Source organism: Ailuropoda melanoleuca, chromosome 5 (genome assembly GCF_002007445.2).
Source record: "Ailuropoda melanoleuca isolate Jingjing chromosome 5, ASM200744v2, whole genome shotgun sequence".
Lineage (NCBI taxonomy): Eukaryota > Metazoa > Chordata > Mammalia > Carnivora > Ursidae > Ailuropoda > Ailuropoda melanoleuca.
The window spans coordinates 92166812-92181402 of NC_048222.1; the positions used below are offsets into that span (position 1 = coordinate 92166812).

Below are 14591 nucleotides of genomic sequence, written 5' to 3' on the forward strand. Positions count from 1 at the left end.
TGTGAATTCAGCTCTCATTTATAAAGTGTGAGTTCACAAGGAAATGTGGTGTTTGGGCTTTCGAGTCAGACACACAGAGTCAAATCCCAGCTCTGTCATATGCTAGCTTGTAAAACCTTGGGTGAATTATATCATTTCTCTAAACCTTGGTTTCCTCGTCTATAAAATGGGAATAATAAGAATACCTTACCTAATAAGACCACTAAGAGGATTAAACAAACTAAAAGTTTATAAAGCACCTAGAACTGTGTATGGTACAGAATAAGGATTTAATATTTAGCTCTTACTGTATTATTATCCTTCAGTTCTAAAATAAAAATTTGCCAGGAAACCTAGGTATTTTCCAGGCCCTCACAAGTAACTATATTCTAATAGTAATTTTTTAAAAAAGGCTTTCTAAGATGAAATAAAAATTCATTTCAGATGTGTTTCAACATACCACAGATAGGATTAGTTGGCTTCCCTTTCAGAAACACTTCAAAATCTGCATTACATAAATCCTGTAACTATTCATTTTACAAAAGGTTCATCACAAAATGACTTTAAAAATGATAAGCAGCTCTAGGATCATTATAAAATGATTTGGATTTACAAAAATCCAACTGACACTTTTTTTTTCTGTTGGAATATATTTTTCTATTTCTTATTTTGTTATTTAAGTATAGTTGACACTGTTATATAATATCAGTTTCAGGTGTATAACAGTGACTCAACAATTGTATCCATTATGCAGTGCACACCAAGGTAAGTGTAGTTACCATCTGTCATCATACCGTTATCATATTATTATTGACTATATTCCTCATCTGTACTTTTCATCCCTGCGACTTATTTTATAAATGTAAGTTTGTACCTCTTAATCCCCTAATCCCCTTCAACTATTTTACCCTTCCTCCTCCCCCACCCCAACAACCACCAGTTTGTTTTCTGTATTTAAGAGGCTTTCCAGGTTTGTGTGTTTGTTTTGTTTTTTAGATTCTGTATATAAGTGAAATCATATAGTATTTGTCTTTCTCTGAAAAAGGTCCATTCACGTTGTTGTGAATAGCAAGATTTCATTCTTTTCCATAGCTAACGTTCACTGTACACATATACTACTTGTTCTTTACCCATTCATCCATCAATAGATATTTGGGCTGCCTCCATATCTTGACTATTGTAAATAATGCCACAATAAATGTAAGGGTGCGTGTATCTTTTCAAATTAGAGGTTTTGGTTTCTTTTAGGTAAATACCCAGCAGTGGAATTAACGGATATTTCTATCTTTAACTTTTTGAGAAACCTCCATACTGTTTTCCATAGTGGCTGCACCAACTTACATTGCCACCAACAGTGCACCCAAGAAACCTTTTCTCCACATTCTTGCCAACACTTCTTTTATTTCTTGTCTTTTTGATACTAGCCATTGTGACTAGTGTGAGATGGTATCTCATTATGGTTTTGATTTGCATTTCCCTGATGATTGGTGATGCTGAGCATTTTTTCATGTATCTGTTGGCTGCCTGTATGCCTTCTTTGGAAAAATGCCTACTCAAGTCCTCTGTCCATTTCTTAATCAGATTATTTGGGTTGCTTTTTTTGGTTTTGTTTTTGGTTTTTTGGTGTTGAACTGTATGAGTTCTTTATATATTCTGGATATTAACCTCTTATAGGATACACTATTTGTCAATAACTTCTCCCATTCAGTAGGTTATCTTTCCTTTTTTTGTTTTATGGTTTTTCTCACTGTTTAAAAGTTTTTAGTTTGACGTAGTTCTAGACTTTTGCTTTTGTTTCCCCTTGCCTAAGGAGACATATCCAGAAAAGCATGAAAGCTGATGTCAAAGAGAATACTACTTATGTTTTCTTTTAGGAGTTCAATGGTTTCTGGCCTTACATTTAGGTCTTTAATCCATTATGAGTTTACTTTTGTGTATGGTATAATATAATGGCCCAGTTTCACTCTTTTGCATCTAACTGTCCGGTTTTCCCAGTACCATTTATCAAAGAAACTATCCTTTCCCCCAATGTATATTCTTTCTCCTTTGTCATAGATTAACTGACCATATATTATTTATGGTCTCTCAATTCTGTTCCATTGGTCTATTTGTCAATTTTTATGCCAGTACCACCCTCTTTTGATTATTATAGTTTTGCAATATAGTTTGTAATCAGAAAATGCAATACCTTCATTTTTGTTCTTCTTTCTTAGGATTGCTTTGGCTATTTGGAGTCTTTTGTGATTCCATGAAATTTCTATATTTTTTTCTAGTTGTTGAACAATACCATTGGAATTTTGATAGGGATTACACTGAATCTATAGGTGGATTTGGGCGTTATGGACATTTAAACAATACTAAGTCTTCTGATTCACGAACGCAGGATATTGTTCCATTTATTTGCCTAAATCTTGTAGTTTTCAATGTACAGGTTGTTTACCTCCTTGGTTAAATTTATTCCTAAATATGTTATTGTTTTTGATGCTACTATAAATGGGATTGTTTTGTTTTTCAGATATTTCACTGTTAGTGCATAGAAAGTCAAGTTTGCATGTTAATTTTGTATCCTGCGACTTTATTGAATTTGTTGATTAGTTCTAAGTTTTTTTTGGTGGAATCCTAGGATTTTCTATATATATGAAATCATATCATCTGCAAAGACAATTTTACTTCTCCCTTTCGATTGAATGCCTTTTATTTCTTTCTTTTGCCTGATTGCTCAGCTAGGATTTCTAGTAATATGTTGAACAGGAGTGGTCAGAGTGGGTATCCTTGTCTTGTTCCTGATCTTAAAGAAACCTTTTCAGTTTTTCACTGCTGAGTGTGAAGTTGGCTATGGGTTTGTCAAATATGACCTTTACTATATTAAGGTTTAATATATTCACGTATGTTCTTTGTATACCTAATTTGTTGAGAGTTTGTCTCATGGAAGGAAGGATGCTGTTATTTTGTCAAATACTTTTTCAGCATCCGAGATGATCACATAATATTTATCTTTCATTCTGTTCATGTGCTGTTCCAGATTTACTGATTTGTAGATGTTGAACTATCCTTGAATCCTATGGATTAATCCCACTTGATCATGGTGTAATTTATTATTCTTCTATGTACTGCTGATTCCAGTTTGCTAACATTTGGATAAGAATTTTTGCATCTACGTTCATCAGCGATATTGGACTATAATTTTCTTTTCTTGTAATGTCCTTATCTGGCTTTGGTATCAGAGTTTTAACCCCAGCCTTGCAAAATGAGTTTGGGAGTATTCTCTCCTCGCCTGTTTTGGAAGAATTGGAGGATTAGTGTTAATTCTTTAAATGTTTGACAGAATTCATCATTGAAGCCATATGGTCCTGGACCTTTCTTTTGGGGAGCTTTTCGATTACCGATTCAATCTCCTTACTTGCTATTGGTCTGTTCAGAGTCTCTATTTCTTCACGATTCAGTGTTGGTACACTGCGTGTTTCTAGAAATGTATCCATTTCTTCTGGTTATATTAGAATTAAGTGTTCTTACTAGTCTCTCATGATCCTTTGTATTTCTGTGGTGTAAGCTGTAATGTCTCCTTTTTCATTTGATTTTATTTACTTCAGGCTCGGTTTTTTAGTCTAGCTAAAGGTTTCTCAATTTTACTTTGCAAAAAAACCAGCTCTTAGTTTTATGGACCTTTTCTATTGTTTTTCTAGTCTCTATTTATTTCTACTCTGACTTTTGTAATTTCCTTTCTTCTGCTAACACTGGGTTTAGTTTGTTCTTTTTCTAGTGACTTGAGGTGTAAAATTAGGTTGCTTATTTTGGATCTTTTTTAACAGGCCTTTATCACTGTAAACTTTCCTCTTAGAGTTGCTTTTGCAGCATCCCATAAATTTTGGTGTGGCGTGTTTCTGTTTGCTTCAAGTTTTTTTTTATTTCCCTTTCGATTTCTTCTTTGACCCACTGGTGGTTTAGGAGTATGTTGTTTAATTTCCTCACATTTGTGCATTTTCTAGTTTCCTCTTGTTACTGATTTCTAGCTTCACACCACTGTGCTCAGAAAAGATAGCCAGTACAATTTTAATCTTAAATTTGCTAAGACTTGTTTGTGACTTATCACGTGATCTATCCTGGAGAACATTCTGTGTGTGCTTGAGAACAATGTGTACTCTGCTGTTGTTGGATGGAATGTTCTATGTGTCTGTTAGGTCTGTTTGGTCTGAAGTCCAATCTTTCCTCACTGATACTCTGTCTAAATGATCTATCCATTGTTGAAAGTCGATACTGAAGTCTCCTACTATTATTTTATTGTTAACTATTTCTCCTTCCCAGTCTGTTAGTATTTCTTAATATATTTAGATGCTCCAGGGGCACCTGGGTGGAACAGCGGTTAAGCGTCTGCCTTCGGCTCAGGACGTGATCCCGGCATTATGGGATCGAGCCCCACATCAGGCTCCTCTGCTGTGAGCCTGCTTCTTCCTCTCCCACTCCCCCTGCTTGTGTTCCCTCTCTCGCTGGCTGTCTCTATCTCTGTCAAATAAATAAATAAAATCTTTAAAAATATATATATATTTAGATGCTCCAATGTTGTGTCATATGTATTTTTAATTGTTACATCTTCTTGATGAATTCAACCTTTTGTCACTATGTAATTACCTTTTCTGTCTATACTTACCATTTCTGGCTCAACATCTATTTTGTATTGTATCAGTGTAGCTACACTTGCTCTCTTCTGGTTTCCCTTGCATGAAATATCTTTTCCATCCCTTCACTCTGAGTCCTTAAAGCTAAAGTGAGTCTCTGGCAGGCACCATATAGTGGGGTCTTGTTTTTTTAATCTATCCTGCCACTGTATGCTAGCTGTTTTGTACTTCCTTTGTTCCTTTCTCCCTCTCTTGCTTCCTTCCTTTGTAAATTGGTAATTCTCCATAGTTGTATGCTTTATTCTCTTTATCTTTTGTATATATACTATACAGTTCTGTTTTGTGGTTACCATGAGACTCATATAAAACTTCTTATAGATATAACAGTCTATTTTAAATTGATAAAAAGTTAACTTTAATCTCATACAAAAACTCTACCCTTTTACGCCCTCCAACAGTTTATGGTTTTTGATGTCAAAATCTACCTCTTTTTATACTGTGTATTCACTAACAAATCATTATAGCAGTAGATATTTTTAATACTCTTGTCATTAATCTTATGCTAGAGTTAACACAACGCCATATTATAGTATCAAAGTTATTTATTTATGAGAGAAAGAGTGTGCAAGAGTGTGTGTATTAGCAGGGGAGGGGGCAAAGGGAGAGGGAGAAGGAGGAAGCAAACTCCCCACTGAGCATGGAGCCCAACACTGGGCTTAATCTCACGACCTTGTGATCATAGCCTGAGCCCAAGCCAAGAGTCAGATGCTTAACCAGCTGAGCCACTCAGGTGCCCCTAGGTTATTCTTAATATGACTATATACTTGCCTTTACCAATGTGTTGCATATTTTCATATGTTTTCATGTTACTAATAATTAACAAGTCTTTTCATTTCAGCTTGAAGAACTACTGTCAGCATTTCTAAGGAGGGTCTAGTGATGATGAATTCCCTTAGCTTTTTTGTCTGGGGAAGTATTTCTCCTTTGTTCCTGAAGGACAATTTTGCTAAATAAAGTATTCTTGGGTGGCAGGTTTTTTTTTTCTCTCTCAGCATCTTGAACACCACTCCCTCCTAGCCTGTAAGATTTATGCTGAGAAATCCCCCTGATAGCTTTATGGGAGCTCCCTTGTAAGCTACATGCTTTTTTTTTTTTATTCCTCTTATTGATTTTATCTGTCTTTGATTTTTGACTATTTTATTATAAAGTGTCATAGAGAAAATTTATTTTTTTATAATTTTTATTATGTTAGTCACCATACAGTACATCCCTAGTTTTTGATGTAAAGTTCCATGATTCATTACTTGTGTATAACACCCAGTGCACCACGCAATACGTGCCCTCCTTAATACCCATCACCGGCCTATCCCATTCCCCCAACCCTCTCCCCTCTGAAGCCCTCAGTTTGTTTCCCAGAGTCCATAGTCTCTCATTGTTCATTCCCCCTTCTGTTTACCCCCCCTTTCTTCTTCCCTTTCTTCTCCTACCAATCTTCCTACTTCTTATTTTCCATAAATGAGTGAAACCATATGATAAGTCTTTCTCTGCTTGACTTATTTCGCTTAGCATTATCTCCTCCAGTCCCATCCATGTTGCTGCAAATGTTGAGAAATCGTTCTTTCTGATGGCTGAGTAATACTCCATTGCATATATGGACCACATCTTCTTAATCCAGTCATCTGTTGAAGGGCGCCTCGGCTCCTTCCACAATTCAGCTATTGTGGACAATGCTGCTATGAACATTGGGGTGCATATGGCCCTTCTCTTCATTACGTCTGTATCTTTGGGGGTAAATTTCTTTAAGCTGATTTTGTTTAGTGACCTATAAAAGCTTCATGAACTTAGATATCCAAATCTTCACCCAGATTTAGGTAGTTCTCAGCCCTTCCTTTCCCCCCCCCTAAGATTTTATTTATTTATTTGAGAGACACAGAGAAAGGATGAACAGGTGGAGAGGGAAAGGGAGAAGCAGGTTTCCCGCTGAGCAAGGAGCCCAATGCAGGGCTTGATCCCAGGATCCTGAGATCATGACCTGAACCAAAGAAAGGCACTTAGAGGCCTGAGCCACCCAGGCTCCCCAGCCCTTATTTCTTTAAATAAATTTTTTGTCCCCTTCTCCCTTTCTTCTTCTAGAACTCCAATGATTCACCAGTTGGTCCTTCTGATTTCATAGAACATGCAGCTCCTTTTCATTCTTTTTTTCCTTGCTCTCCTCAGACTGGATAGTTTTAAACTCCCTGTCTTCAATCTTACTGATTCTTTCCTCTGCTTGATCAAGTTTGCTGTTGATCTTCTCCACTGCATTTTTCATTTCATTCATTGAATTCTTCAGCTCCAAAATTTGTTTGGTTCTTTTTTTATTATTTCCCTTTGTTAAACTTCTCGTTTTATTCATATATTGTTTTCCTGGAATCATTATCGGTGTTTTCTTGAAGCTCACTTGAGTTTTCTTAAAAGAGCTATTTTGAATTCTTTATCAGGAAAATAACAAATCTCAATGTTTTTGGGTTTGGTTATGGGAAGATTACTGTGATCTTTTGGTGGTGTCATGTTACCTTGATTTTTCCTGTTTTTTGGAGTTGTGTGCTGCTGTCTCTGCATTTGAAGTGGCAGTCCTCTCCTCTAGTCTTTACTGTCTTCAGGGGAGTAATACCTGCCTTCAGCCCTGCTAGAGATTCGGAGGATTTCTTAGACCTTCCTTGGATACATCTGCTCTAAGCTTCTTATTCCCTTTTGTGGAAGAAATCTTAAGCTTGTATGCCCGTCTTCATCCTACAACACACCAAGCTGAGTGCTCACAGCCTCTCTTTTGTTTTCTCTAAGGTGGTGCTACAGCTGAAGTTTGTGGCCTCCTCCTGGCCCACAGATTTGGGCCTGCTGCATGTGCTTATTTGTCACCTTCCAAAGCTCACTCTTGCCGCTTCCTACAAAAGCACAACAGGAAACTGGCCACACAGTGGGGGTGGGAGGACACAGCACACAGGGGATGGGGGTGCCCAGGGGTCTGCTGAGAGGATCCGAGAGGGGGGCTTTCCCAGAAGCTAGTGGGCAGGCTTTTTGATGGGAGTCCACCATGCAGTTAGAACTGTGTCCCTGGGTGCTCACTCATACACTCTCCCTTTTCTGCACTAAAAGAATTGCAGGCTGAGGAAGCTCTCTCTTGGCCCTATGCTGTACCACCTTGGTAAAGGGGCGATGTGGGTACAGTCAAACTGTTCTGACCCGCTCTAATATATCCAAACTTTTTTTTTTTTTTTCTAATAAGTTCTGGATCCCCTCCTCTGGAAACCTGGACTTCTTCAAAGACTCTCTTGTCCACAAGTGACTCTCTAGGTCAATGTTCTCCAGTGGCTCCTTGACTGCAGTCAAGAGGGCTAGAACAGGTTCATGGGTCACTTTAGAGTCCACAGCCAAGACAGGAGTCTGTCTGCCTATTATGCAATGCACAAGTCGGCAAGACGCCCACCGGATCCCTTGGTGTATGGTGCTGGATCCCACAGGTCCCACAAAGGCACTTTGTTCATGGATGGATACAGAATACTTGTTGTTGGGGGTGGTGAGGCAAAAATGAGGAAAGTCTTACGCCACCATGATTAAAAACATTTGTTTTTAATCATGTGAAACATTAGTGGTTAAGACTTTTATAAAAGAAAAAATAACAAAATATTTCCAAACTAGGCCCAAATAGTTTCCTTCCCCAATGAGAAAGAAAAATGTTGCTATAGATAATCAATGCATTTTATTGTCTTGACTTCAGTGGACAAATGCTGTCCTAAGTAAGAAAAAAAAAACAATGCTTTACCCTCCCCATCTTGGGCCACGGCCCTACGTTGCTGGCCTTCATAGCAAACTTCTTTAGGGCAGATCTTAATACAGAAGCCTCTGCATTTTGATGCACTGCACACACACATCTTTATCTTGTTATAACATGGCCTCTGACTCACCCTTCTCCTGAATTTGTTCTTTGGAAGTCCTTTTCTTGAGATTAAAACTTCTCAACCCCTGTACAGTGTTTAACCCTAAGGATACTCTCTCCCAGTTTGGAGTCTATAATACTTTTTTTTCCAAATTTTTTTTTTTTTTTTTTTTTTTTTTTTTTTAAGTAATCTCTATACCCAATGTGGGTCTCAAACCCACAACCCTGAGATCAAGAGTTGCATGCTCAGGATACCTGGGTGGCTCAGTCAGTTAAGCATCTGCCTTCAGCTCAGGTCATAATCCCAGGATCCTGGGATTGAGTCCCACACCGGGCTCCTTGCTCAGCAAGGAGCCTGCTTCTCCCTCTACCTGCCGCTCCCCGCGTTTGTGTTCGCTCTCTCTCTGATAAATAAATAAAATCTTAAAAAAAAAAAAATAGTCGCATGCCCTACCCACTGAGCCAGCCAGGTGCCCCTCTAATCTTTCTGACCACTAAGTCTGTCTCCTTCAGCTCCCTAAAAATTTGGGCCTGCTGCATGTGCTTATTTGTCACATGTGCTCATTTGTCCTGCCTGCCCTGAGCCCTCTTTTCATTCTGTTTGTAACCATCTCATCCACATTTGTGTGCCCCTAGTTATCTTTAATTAGCACCCCAATATGGTTGCTCCCAGATTCAACCTCTCTCCCAAACCTCAATATGTAAATGTCCAGCTATCCGTTAGTCTCCACATGATCTGACTAATCACCATGACTCTTTTAAACAGACAGATCCACCCCCAACCACACTTCCAGCAACACATACAAGCAGTCTTCTAAAACTCTCACATTATTCACCACTTTAGGCCACTTACCTTGGCTCTACTATACGAATTTTTCTTCATTGTGCATTTTGCCCCTCCCTGGCTGGATGCTCGGCAAAGATTCTCTGGCTGAGTCTCATTATCTCCTCAAAATAAATCAAGGTCTTCCACTGGCCTGCTGCCTTTGCCTACTGCTAATAAATTTGCCCAGAGAGCTTCTAAAATTGGTAGTGCACTTTACTCTCATTCTCCAGGAAGCAATCAAGACTAAGACCCTCCTACACCTCAAAGAGTGTCAGTACCTTCCTCTAGACACCTGCTTGTCCTCCTGTACTCCTTTTGTGTCTTAATGGCTCTACTATCCACACTGATTCCAAGGCTAAATGAAATCTCAGTCAATTCCTCATTCCTTTTTTATTGTGGTATAACATAGAACATAAAATTTACTATCTTAAACATTTTTAAGGATACAGTTCAGTAGTTTTAAGTATACTCACATTGTTGTGAAACAGATCTCCAAAGCTCTTTCATCATCTCGCAAACATGAAACTCTATACCCATTAAAGAACTTCCTTTTTCCCCCTCCTACATCCCTTCCACTCTTTAAACCCTAAAATAAATTCTTTCACAAATCCTGTTGATTCTTTTTCTGTAACGCCATAGGAAATCATAAGACTTAGTAGTATAAGGGTTCTGAAAGGTCCTCTGACACAACTTTTATTTTATGCCAGACTAACCTCTAAAATGTTCATATTCAATGGATATCTGGTACACTTTGCACACATCAACAGACAGCAAGACAGTCACACCATTCTTGAATACTCGCTATAAGTGGCAGTTCTGCTTTATGTTGCACTAAAATCTTTCTCCCTCTTATTTTCTAACAGTGATGCTACTTCTGCCTACCACAGAACATGCTTAATCTCTCCTGCCTGTGAAATTCCTTCAAACTTTTACAGAGCCTTACATTCTCCTAAATTGTCTTCCCAGGGTCTATAAACCCCTAAGTCTTTCGAGCATTCCTTGTATAATATCGTTTGGGGTCTGCACCATCATCCTGGCTCCAAATTCAAGGCTTCCATTTGTCAGTCTCTCTCAAAACATGTTACCTGAAAATGAACTCAGTTTCATAGATATGGTCTGACCCAGGAAGAACAGAATGATAATCACCTTGCATCTTTCTAGACACGGTTACAGTATTGTCATTGAATACACTATCAGCTAAAACCCTAACATCTTTGGATTGGTTTGACTAATACAAGCCTAATACCGGTCACAAAGCCAAGATAAGAAATTCTTCCTTTCCACTGAATGAATCTTACTCTGTTTACTGCACCTCAGGAAGGTACGGTACAAATTAACAGCTACTGCACACTGGCAATAAATACACACACACTAAAATGCACCCACAAAATACTTACTTAAAAAGTTAACGCTAAAGGACAGATCATGTCAGAATTCAGTCTGTTTCCTCTACTTATATCCAGGATTAGTTCTCATATCCCCAGTCTAGCTTCAGTCACCTCCTCTCTATCTTCATTACCATGGTTCTTCCTTACCAACCTCAACTATTGTTTCTAATTCTTTCACTCACAAGTTGACAAATTACTGTTTATACCACAGAGCTTTCACTGTGACTGCAGTAACTTGCCCTTACTAGTTTACCACTGCTGCTGAGTAAAGCCAACCTAGTTATGCTGACATTCAATAATCAGTTCCTTTTCTCTAGACAAATCCCACAACTGCAGGAGGGTATAAGTCCCAGTAGTACAGACTGTATCATGAATGTTTAATACACATTAAACACATCTATTGTGCATATATGATATACATACATATTTTTCCTTATATATAAGGATTCTCTTCACTCTCTAGGACAGCTGAACTTTCCTGTTTGCTTCTGCAACTAAAATAAGATTATCAAGAAATGAAAGACAACCCTTAGGATTTGTCATACCAGGTCTATTGGGCTCATTGGCTCTGGTCCCTCATCCTAAATTAAGTCCACTGAAATCAATCTAAATTTTTGCCTGTTCAGTTTTGCACCCAGTGATAAGCTACAAAGTATCCTTTGTTTGATTTCCCAACACCTAACACCTTTTTGATCAAAATTAAGTGCCATGAAGAATTCCTGTAATTCCTCTATATTCCACCTAGTGCAGAATTCCATCTGAGAAATGAGGGTAAGTGCATGGAAAATAACGTATTTTAGACCCACAAACAGCTTATCCCTGAGAGACAAAGTGTTTTTGGGAAAATAAAAATCTCCCTGGTCTTCATCATCCTAATTAATAAAATAAAGGTTAGACTAGATAACGGCTAAGGTCCCTACAAGTGCTAATACTCGATGATTCTTTCATCGTGAATACAATTAGTCTCTAGGAAAAAAAAATTACATAATACATTTCCAGCAGCTCCATTAACACAGACAGCTTTGCTGAAACCTAGAAACAGCTAACTCATCTGAATGAGAAAAACTATCACCCCAAAGCAGAGCAGAGAGATTGCATGTCGCTTACTAGGACACAAATGAGGACCATAATGAATGTAAAAATATAAAAATGATTAATTCTTGTAAGAAGCATCCATTAAGTCGGCATGAATTCATCAAGAAGCGCTGTACATCAAATGCTTTCACGGTTCTCCAAAGGAAGAATCTTCTGTATCGGTGAATTAACATTGCAAAGACCCTTCGATAATCAGCACCCAGTCTTTAGTATGCATATCACACCGTCAAGGCTAGTAATGCTCCTATGAAACCACTCTCTCAACACATGTTCTTTCAAAAGGGCAGCTTTCAAAATCATGGGCTTATTTTGACAGATGTTTACCCCAAGCAGTGATTCCTAGCCTAAATTATAGAATGTGGGCAAATGATTGAAGCAAACTGATTGCAAAAAAAAAAAAAAAAAATACATAAAATGTTATGGGAACTACTTTTACAGAGAATAAGGCATAATCTAGACACAGTGAATCTGGGTGTAAGTGGAATATTACTGGCCTAGAAACTCCTTGTAAGCAGGGGTTAAATCGCACTGAGGCTCTTATCACCTACAGCAGCCTGGATAAAGGAAGGCACATAAAGAGGATAGTTTTGAAACAACTGACTATTGAGTCTAGGCTAAAGGGCCAAGCGATTGGCGGATAAGTGGCATCAGAGAGCAGATTTATGAAGAAATTCAAGAGCACAAGGAGACAGGAATACAGTCAGCACAAAGCTGTTTCAAATACCAACAAGGCATTCAAAATACAAACAAGATTCAACATACCCAGGAATTGAGGTCTAAGGTGGAAAGTGGGTTTATGGAAGAAAGATGGTGGCCACAAGCAACTATGACCAGGGAATCTGAAGGAAGGTATAGATCCTGAGATTGCTGATGGCAAAAGAAATGAAGTAGAGAGGGAGTAGATAATCTAGGTGTCAAAGACAGAGGCAGATGTGGAGGTCTGGAGAGAAAACAAGCTGCAGACAGAATGCTGCAGGCCACCAGCCAGCCAGTGCAGAACAGAGGACATGAAAGGGACAGAACAACAGTCTGAAGTCGAATCCCTTTACCCACCTTCCCGGCAAGCTGGCGGGGGAGGGGGGGTAGGGACGGTCCCCTAAAGAAGTCTGCCCCCAACACTCAGGTTTGGAGGGAAAGCAAAGTTTCGTGTAAGACAAAGGGAGAGGGGACACGCATGAAAACAGCTGGGCATATAAAAAAGTGTGCTCACTGTGCAAGCAGAGTAGAAGGGCTAAAAGTAGGGAGTTCAGGCCAGGACATAAACAGACAACAGGGTTAAGAACAAGAAAAGGATGAGAAAGAAACTGAAAGTATATCAGGGACTGGAGATGACTTCTTTGCAGGTTTTCCTGGTACTGGGGAATATGAGTGTCCACCAATCCCAGAATTCCACTGGCTTGAAAATGATACTGCAAGTCTCCCTAAAGATCACTAAGAACTGATAGTAAGTAGCTCCTCAAATTTTTAGCGTAGGGAGTGGTGAGATGAAAGAATGATTAAGGATCTAAAACTGTTGTTTCCCTTAAATTTGTTCGAAATTCTTACAATTCCACAACTGGCAACTTTTGTCAACACAGACAGCTAAATAAAATTCATATTTCTAGTTAAAATTATAACCTAACTTCCACAACAGTCTGGGACTATTAAAACACACTGAAACAGAGAAGTGCGGTTTTTATCTCCTCTATATTTTTATCCTGGAGAAAATGCTAAAAACAAAAGTATTTGTGAGTTGGGAAACTGTTAGAATACGGACACCACTCAAAACACCTGGGAAGTAAAAGCATCCACAAGCCAGCATTATCCAAACAAGTCTATACAACTTGGAATTAGGTGTGAAAATTTTTTTAGGCATGAAGCAAAAGTAATTTCATCTAGCTTTTTAGCTAAGAAAATAATCATTCAAGAGCATAACAAAGGCTGATTACAGTCCAGAACACCATGCCTCAACACGCAGATCATTTAACCTGGCTGGTCTGGTCGCCCTCAGCTGTCTACGATTTGAAGAACATGTCGCTACAGGCCCTGGTGAAGTGGCGTGGGCCAGTGTGACCAGCTGTGACTGCCAGCATCATGCTGCCAAAGCCAGGAGAGTGCAGCAGGATAACCAGCAAGGATTTACGCCGCCCCCGCTCAGACTTTCTACCGGGCCCACTGGTTTCTCACATTTTTACTTTCTTTAAAAATGTGATATTATGAAAAATAAGCACGAGTTCATAGAAGAGATTGCCACAGAGCACCTTAATTCTTTCCTTATAGCTACGCAATTTAATTCAATTATAATAAACACCAGAGAACTCATTTCCACTCTGCAAGAGAAAGGAATGAGGCAGATCTTATGTCCAGAATCTCTGGTGAGTTTTCAAAGAATAGGAGTGCTCCAGTCTCTGAAGGGCAGGCATGCTTGGGATCAGAAAGTACCCTGAGGGGCACCTGGGTGGCTCAGTCATTAAGCTTCTGCCTTGGGCTCAGGTCATGATCCCAGGGTCCTGGGATAGAGCCCGGCAACGGGCTCCCTGCTCAGCGGGAAACCTGCTTCTCCCTCTCCCACTCCCCCCTGCTTGTGTTCCCTCTCTCGCTGTCTCTCTGTCAAATGAAAAAAAAAAAAAGAGTTAGGAAGGAAGGGAGGGAAGGAGGGAGGGAGGGAGGAAGGGCCCTGAGGTTAAACAAGTCTTTCCTTTCCTATCCTTTCTCTCTGTCGGCTCCCCTCTCTCCTTCCTTCTTCTTTCCACATCTGTAAGCATGCATGTATGAACCCTTCTATTGCTCTGTAT

General features: G+C 39.0%; 1 protein-coding gene across 3 annotated transcripts in view; it reads right to left on the reverse strand.

Moving 5' to 3' along the window:
- KLHL2 (kelch like family member 2) overlaps window positions 1–14591 on the reverse strand; it is a 96471-nt gene that overhangs the window by 24156 nt on the left and 57724 nt on the right. The gene's annotated exons all lie outside the window — the stretch shown is intronic.